The sequence below is a fragment of the Liolophura sinensis genome, chromosome 6 (genome assembly GCF_032854445.1).
Source record: "Liolophura sinensis isolate JHLJ2023 chromosome 6, CUHK_Ljap_v2, whole genome shotgun sequence".
Classification (NCBI taxonomy): domain Eukaryota; kingdom Metazoa; phylum Mollusca; class Polyplacophora; order Chitonida; family Chitonidae; genus Liolophura; species Liolophura sinensis.
In genome coordinates, this window is record NC_088300.1 from 59,770,168 (window position 1) to 59,779,248 (window position 9,081).

Sequence of the window (9,081 nt, forward strand, 5' to 3'; positions counted from 1 at the left end):
TTTGTTGTCTACGGATCCTGAAACACATTCGGTTTCTGTAAACAGTGGGGAGTCGATACTCCACGTCTACACGGAGATACACCATTTCTGACACGGAATCAAGCTGTTGTTGTTGTTGCGCCTTGTCAAGAACACCGCTGTCATCTGTCCTGTATTCTTTTCTTCTTCTTTTTTTTGCTTCAGCACCGAGGCTAGAAACTGCCTACAGTATCAGATCGACCTGTGACTGGTTGGATGAGCGGGAGGTCATAAAGTTAAACCCCGCATTCAGGAGAACCATAAAGGTAAGTACCAAACAGCATGGCATACATGATTCCATCGCGCACAGGCCCAATCTGTTAACACAGTTAAACCTTTATGCCAATACACAGTGCACATGCAGATCTGAATGTAAGCTACCATGAAGACGGCTTTTGGCTAAAATCAATTTTAACCGGTTGCTTCGGAATCTTACAGCGTTATGTCTTAACAATATAACGTTATGAACATCCACATTCTTGTATGTGGTTTTACATCCGAAGGTTTTATCAAGTACGTGTAAGTCAAGAAGCTAGTGCAGTGGTTTGCCTGGGTCATCTCCGGTGTTTTCAACGCGTAAAAATGGACATGAAAAAATTAAATTAAATTAATATGGCAGTTGTCTTATTACACGAAACAGGAGAAAATCACACCAACGCTATCCTGCTAGATTGCTCAGAGATTATTTGTGTAGTCCACATCACCAAAGCCTTCGGATTGACCCTCAAACTTTACCTGTGAATGGCTACAGTATGTACTATGATAGCAGATATACACAGATCCCCTGCAGAGAAACCAATCTAACCGATAAAGCCACCTGGAGAATGCATATATAGGGTGTGGTCCATTCACCCCAATCATATGGATGTAGAGTTGGGATATCAACCAATTCTTTTTTCGATTTTGCCATGATAAAAAGTGTTAACACAGGCTGCATTTTATGGGTTTAAAGTGTTAAAAATTAGCCTGTCTAATTGTGCAAAGAACGTTGAATCTTAAGGAGCCGTTTCAAGGTCAACTCCATGTTTCCTGTACATCGTTAGACTGCTATCAGATTTCAACTTTCTGCCTCCTTAACGGATAAAGACTTATTTCGTTCTGCCATTGTATGCCAATGTTCGAAACCTGTTTCAAACACTGTAGTTCGTGACCTACTTTTTGGTTCCTTTATTTCTTTTTATGAAAAAAATACAAGAGGAATTAAGGAAATATTTATGATAGAAAGAGAATAAAACAATAGAGCGTCGCGTTCTGTTGTGTTTTACCATATAGTGGCAACAGCTTGGAGTATGCTGACTGTTGGTAAGCGTGGCTGATTTTAGCCGTCATCGACATGTGCACCCAGGGAATCATTCTGCTGAATAATACATAGCAATGTGCAGCTTCAACGATGTATAGTAAAGATATGGTTATATATTATTTGTAAAGAACATAACGTACACTGGATCCATTAGCACTACCTGGCAGGATGGGATATATTGCTCTACACAGTTGGCGTGGTGTCGTCCATTGAGACAACACCTCTGCACAACTATTTACACCTGCGCATTGATCACATTGAATGTACATCTTAATATTTCATCAAAATTTATTCGTTAGCCAAACTTGTGGATTTCACAGTTGTTTTAAGTGTTGTTTTAGGAACGTGTTATCCTTGAGAAAAAAAGGCTCAGTCTTCATGATGAATTCTAGGAAGTTGTTTTTAAATGAGCAAAGAATGCTGCATGTGTTTTGCGGGAAACACCTTCTTTATTCTTTGCATTGTGAAATAACAATGATTAGCGCTATGCAGCTATCGCTATTTTGAGCTATATTTGAGCTTCTGAGCTACTTGTAATTAACCCTTTGATTCATATTGGTTAATAATATGACAAACATGTGTTGTTGAATAGCTACCGTTCCAGTGGCCTAAATGTTACAGCCTCCGCCTCGAAGTCGGGAGATCCGGTATCAAACCCAAAAGACTTTAAGAATGGTACTTGGCGCTCAGCACTGACCGTGAAGGCAAGGAAACAGGCTTGGTTGGCCAGCAGTCAGTATAATTTGACTGAGTGGCGTGTCATGCCTGATGTCCTGGGCATCATACTTCAGTGGCGGCAGCGAGAGGAAGACACAGTATATGTACACACACCTATTGACTCCTTGTCGTCATATGACTGAAAAATTGTTAAGTACCACGTCAAACCCAAAGCATTCATTCATTCATTCGTTTTGAATAATTAAATCTTCTTAAATTTGGTTGCAAATGTTACATTGTATAATTGAAACATGATCTCTTTCTTGTCATTCTCTGTTGTCAATGACAGATCTTCTTGGTACATGCTTAGAATATTTAAAAATACCTTAGCTAAAGAAATTTGTGCAGCGCCTTGAGCAGTTCATGTTTAGATACTTTGTTATTCAATAGCCAGACATCTGGCAAGGTGACCTATTGCAGACAGCTGGCGAAATTACGCTTCGTCTCTGTAGCGTATAGAATAGCACAGCTTGAAGACAAGTGGTCTTTAACAAATGTAAAACTAAGCGAACGGCCCCGTCAACCCTGTTCGTTTCATACCAAAGACTCAAAATGGTACTTGTTCCTGCCTCGCTTGACGCTCAGCACTGAAAGGTTAGAGCAAAGAAACTGGACTGATGGTCTCGGTGTCAGTATAATGTCACATGTTGGGGTGTCATGTCTGGTGTCTTCGATATTTCAGCAACAGCAGTACTTTTGCGGCATGTACTCACCCTAACACAAGAAGACACAGTATAAATACACACACCTATTGACACCAAGTCGTCATTGTTATGCACGACATAAAACCGCAAACATACATACATATAAACACACACATATATACACCAACGCCGTCGACCGTTTATTGTCTCCAAAACGCCATTAACAATGAGAGTAAAAGAATCTAAAAATTCACAGATCAAATAAGACCGGGATTGATCCCGCACCCTATGCTTTTATGATGGTGAATTTTGCTTTAAAGATATTCGTCTAAGATCAGATAACATTAAAGTTTCAAAAGCAACAAAGCGTGCATGCTACAGTATTATTAATTTAACTCAAAGCCACTTATTACTTCAACACTCTATTTTTTAATCCATTGATATTTGGAATATTTTACAATAATAATGTTAATAGTGTTAATTCATTTCCGTATGAAAAGCTATGCGCTGTACTATAATTTTGTGCTGTTGTGATACACTCATGAGCCCTATTCAGACCATTAGGCCAACAATCTAGGCGGTAAACATTACCTGTTGGCGTCTGACTCCGTAATTACACTATCACTCATTCAAAACCCCAAGAGGTCTCAGCCAATTGTTGGTTGTGGATACTATAATGGAGTGGAATCCCAGGTAATGATAAATCTGCCCTTGTAGACCTCATTATAGATGAAAGCATTTTGTCATACTTATCGAATACCCGTAAGTCATAAGATTTATTCTCAAAGGACTAACCCGATCCCCTTGTGCTCTGATACGATTTTACATCGTATATAACATCCCTTTTACCATGAAGAACCATAACTCAATCTCTAAAGTAACGATTATTATTTGCACAGTGTTACATGTAAGTCTACATGTACAGTCTACAATGTATACGTGGCAGTTAATGTCCATGGGTTTCATTTACATTCATTTGCTTGCTTGCTGTGTTGATGTAAATCCCATATGACTAGCACGATTAACGTCACGTCAGGAATCTCTGTTATCCGGGTTAGACATTGCTCACGTGCATGTCATTTTAAAACACAATATATGACCCTTCTTGTTCGCATTGGCAGGTAGGAAGTTCTTTATACGCGTGTGCACAACAGGGTCAATAGGGTGTGGTCGATCAGTCCAACTGTCATCGATTCCCAGGACTCGGATCAATTACCAGATGTACTGTTTGTGACCTATACTATTACACGTCAATGGCTGCACACAACAGGAAATCTGTCTGGGTTAGTGTGCATACTCAGACGCCTGTATAAAACTCGATGTATGTGATATAGATTGCAATCTCATAGGTATAAGTCCACCAAAGGTTTATTCACTTGCGCGAAAAACGCCAAAGCGAAACTTGAGAGATAAAAATGCTTATTTCATTTCTTATTTTTCCCCTGGTTTCTAAACAATGTGAAGAGCGAAAATATTACCCATTTAAAAATGAGCTTGGAATTGAGGATTGTATTAGGTGGTATGCAGCTCACGGACTGCGAACTTGGCTTGGCTTGTTTGGTTCTGACAAATAGTCCTCAATCGATACAAGATGTGACAATTAAAACTACTGAGCAGCAAGGGTCACACCATCACTGCAAATTCACACTGCTACATCCTGCAAAAAAAATGATTTCGTCTTGCACACAGGCCCTTCGTTAAGTGAATGACACATAGGATGTGAACAAAAATGACGGACAGACAGATGGCATGGCGGGGGTATCCCCGTAATCGAATGCGTCGTGACGCCGCGCCTGGTCCGTCTCGCCTTCCCCGTATTCGACTAAATGAGTGCTTGAGGTTTAACGTCGTGCTTAACAATGGTTCAGTCATATAACGACGAAGGCAAGTAAGAAGCGTCGACCCAGCCATTATACTGATACGGATCAACCAGTCGTTGCAGTATCCATTTAATGCTGAACGCCAATCGAGGAAAGTACATCTTCCTCTTTTAAAGTCTTACGTGTGACCCCACCCAGGATTGACCCTGGATCTACCGCTCCCGAAGCGGACGCTCTACCAACTGTGCTATCAGGGCCGGTTCCACGTAATCGAGTACCCCTTGACGCTACGCTGTACTTGGCGTCGACATCCCAGTAATTGAATACTTCCTTACAATACGCTGGCTTTGCGGCGGCATCCCCGTAATGGCACATGCCTTGACGCAAAGTTGGCTCGGCGGAGACATCCGAAATCGAGTATCTCTTGACGCTTAATGACGGCATTCGCGTTAATGAATATCCCTTAACGCAACGCTGGCTTTGCGGGGGCATCCCCGTAATAGAATACCTCTTGACACCACGCTGGCTTGGCGGCGATATCCCCTAATCTCATAGCCCTTGACCACGTCATCACCGTGTTTGATTACCGCTTCGCCCTACACTGGCCTTACGGCGAAACCCCCCATATTGTGTAGTTTTTTGCACCGCACTGACTTGGCCGCAGGCATAAACGTAATCGAATACTTTTAATTGACGCTATGTTGGCTTGGAGGCGGCGTCCACGTTATCTAATAACCCTGGACCATTTCACCACCGTGTTTGACATTGGATTGGTGGTCGTTATATATACTGAACAAAGAAAGAAACTTCACATTTAAAGAAATTAATTAAATTCAAAATGGCTAGAACAAGATATTTATTATGGGCGAATATCGTAATGACCTGGTCTATGTTCGAATATTACATATTTCGTGTGATAATGCTTGACTAGCCAATCCTGCACCTGGTTTATTCTGACACACGTAAACCTTAATGAACGTCTATGCTGTGCACAATTTCATCGGTTAAACTCAGACATTGGAAAAGGGTTCTGATTAGTGATGGAATCACGTTTTACGCTGCGATTTACCGATGGAAGAGAGCAAGCGTGGCGTTGGAACAGTGAAGGTCACGCCCAGCACTATGTGCAGGAAGTTGGTCAATCTCTTGTAGCATAATGGTTTGCAGGAACGTGATTTCTCCAGGAACTTGCGGTTACATCTTTTCGTATTACGTGGGAACCTGAATGCAGTGGGATATCATGGCCAGGCCCATGTCCTGAAACTGGTGCTGTTTATGACTGCTCGTGATACAGGCATTCCAACATGACAATGCGACACCACACGTCATGCTTTGCTCAAGTGTGTTAGAGAAGCAGACAACGTTGCCTTGCCGTTGTGAATGCGAGAGCGGGGTACGCGCGCTACTGAACAAGCTCCAATACAGAGGGCTACTTCCGGTGAAATCAAAAAGTGACCCCATCGTGTGCACTGCTGACTATGGAGAGTGCCACAAACGCACCCTGACACCCTAATGTTTGACCCTGTTTTAGTGTACGCTCATTACGTCCATAAAAAAATTTATCCAGTAGCAACACACTTTCTACTGCAAGGGTATGTTTGTAACATAAAGTTACACGTGAAGTGTTTTTTGTTCAGTGTATCAGCATGTTTACTAAGTACTCTACTTATCAGTATGTTTATTTGATTTATTTATTTGATTGGTGTTTTACGCCGTACTCCAGAATACTTCACTTATACGACGGCGGCCAACATTATGGTGGGAGGAAACCGGGCAGAGCCCGGGGGAAACCCACGACCATACGCAGGTTGTTGGCAGACGTTCCCACTTACGGCCGGATAGGAAGCCAGCATGAGCTGGACTTGAACTCACAGCGAGTTCACAGCGACCGCATTCGTGAGAGGCTCCTGGGTCATTACGCTGCGCTAGCGCGCTAACGAACTGAGCCACGGAGGCCCCCTTATCAATATGTCTTACATTTATGTAAATAATTGTATAAATATAAAGATGTAAATGAATTAAAACATTAGAATAGATGTAAGGAAAGTGTACCTTTAAGGCATTGTGTATGTCACTGTATTAGATCATATTCATGGAAATAATGATTAATAATGAGGTATAGAAGGCGTGATAATATTCTATTTTGAAGAGATATGCCAAACTCTTGCTGCTCGAACTCATACTTAAAAAGTGGCAAACCTCATGCTTTTTACGTTTGTGGAAATCATCAGGATTTTCCTTGTCTGTTACAGGTAATTATGATTGAGTGGTAACAATTATCTACGATATCAACTTTAACACTCCCTAAATGTCAGCAGAGAACTAGATAGGTCAATATACGGGTCGCCAATAATAAACTTCATCAGTGGGCATGCATAAGATAATTAAGCGTTTACATGTTATATACGCATGAGTCTGTGACCACTTGAATAGCTCAAGAAACTATCTCTGTGCAATGTCTCACCCTAGATTAGCCAGGAATCATAAATACCACACTGAATTCATATATGGCTTCCAATACCTGAGCAAACAGTTGCCATTCACCTTCGCACATCAGTTACTGAGTACACAGCTCAAGTTATGAGATAAAGAATAACCGTGAGTTGTGGCGCAATTCTTACCACTGGCCTGGAAACACCGGCTATACTTGTTTTCGTGTTCTTGCAGGAATGCAGTGAACACAATGAAGTGCTTCATTTTCCCTTATTACCCTGTAAATATTTCATTAGGTAACATTGTTATTGTTGTTGTCATGTTTGAAGCGACCAGCAAATGAGAATACTACACCTAGAAGGCATCTGACTCATGCATACGTTGATGCAGGACTTACATATACTGACATACACAAGTCTTCTTTAGCTCATGACGAGCCTCAAGGCATTTATTCTGTTATGCCGCTAGTTTACATTAGGTATAGCTCACTTGGACTATGGTATAAGTGAATTCCGTAGGTTATCTAACGCTCTTCGTTGTAGGTTTGGCGCTTATGCCACGTTGCACATTTTCACATGCCAATTTAGACGTTCGTGTCCTTTGTTTTGTACTCAGTCAGTGATTCTAACATTATTTCGAAAATTTCGTTCAGTAAACAGGTATTAACAGAGACGTTACCACAGGATATAATTACATTACTGAAAGTGCAACATAAATAGTCAAAACATAGTACGTAGCATGACCTAAGGGGTATGGTGAAAAAAATTTCACATACCAGCAGCTATAAAATGTGACACATACATTTGTACAACTCCATGTCGGTAGACCAACAGCTTGTAGGGCCTAGAGCAACGTAAGGTAAACACATTTTCTCAGGAATACAAGTACATAGCTATATGGAAATTCGTATTTTGCCTAACTACATAGGAACTGTCCAGTTGGAGGAACTAGGTGTAATTGTCAATGATTTTTTGACAAGCAATGCATATGTTTACAAAAGGTCAAAGAAACTTCAAACGTTCCTAGTCGCAAGGCCAATCGCATTCTCCTAATGACGAGACTAAGACAGCTCTCGCACGAATATTCGTCTCAAAAATGGGGACGCACTCTTGAAAGTCGCCATTCAAAAATTCACAACCCTGGCTTCATGGTGCTCTTAGAATTACACGTGGAACGAAAGTGAACAATGTATCAGCGACGGAAAACGAGTGTGATTGATTTACGCAGTAGTCCCATCATGATGGTTCTTTTTAGTTTGACAACGACCAAATAGCCGATCGTTTCTTCTTCTTGTCTTGATACGCTCCGATGTGTTGGGTGAATTCGAGCAGATACACAAACCTAAATTTTGGTTTATCGTTCCAAGTTGAACGACGCACTCATATAGGGAAATGGCCTAAATTTGTGCGTGAAGAAAAAATGGGTTGAACTTTAAGCTCGTTACCGAGTGACTATACCGACTGGCCTCTTAAAGAAGTCCGGCAGAAAGAAAATGGATCGTACGTACATCTTGGAGCTGATATCTCGACGTAGGCTCGAGGAAGGAAGTGAGGTTGCGCTGAGTAGCCTCCCCTTTATTGTTCAACGAGAACACAGTTGTGGCCATTGCCTTGTGCACGTGCATTTTCGTGCATCACATTTGGTAGTTTATTTATGATTTTAGTCAGTTTCAAAGATATTTTCACTCGACCTTCGACGGGTTAATTAATATTCCTATAGTGAAAATGAGATCATGTGATGAAAACAAAATTTAAATCATAGTAGAATCATAGATCGTAAATTGCACAGCTCTAGGTTACGCCATAGTAAAAGAAACAAAACAGTACGAAAACAGAATCATTAACAAATAAAGCACAGAAAATGCTCAGTGAGAAACTGTTTGATTTGATGATTAGAATACCATGAGAATTGTGAATAGTGGCAAAACTGGTTTTGTCGGCTGCATGTTTCTAACTTCCTTGGCGTATCTCCATGTTTGAATGTGTTACTATCTTGTAACACTAAATGTACACATTTCTCAAATTTGAGATCATGTATGGTAAACTGACTTTTATTTTTCCCAAAGCAAATATCGTGCAAGTCTTTAGTATGTTATTACTTATGGTATATACGACCCGTAATACCAGATCGACCAGTAAGATGAAATTTT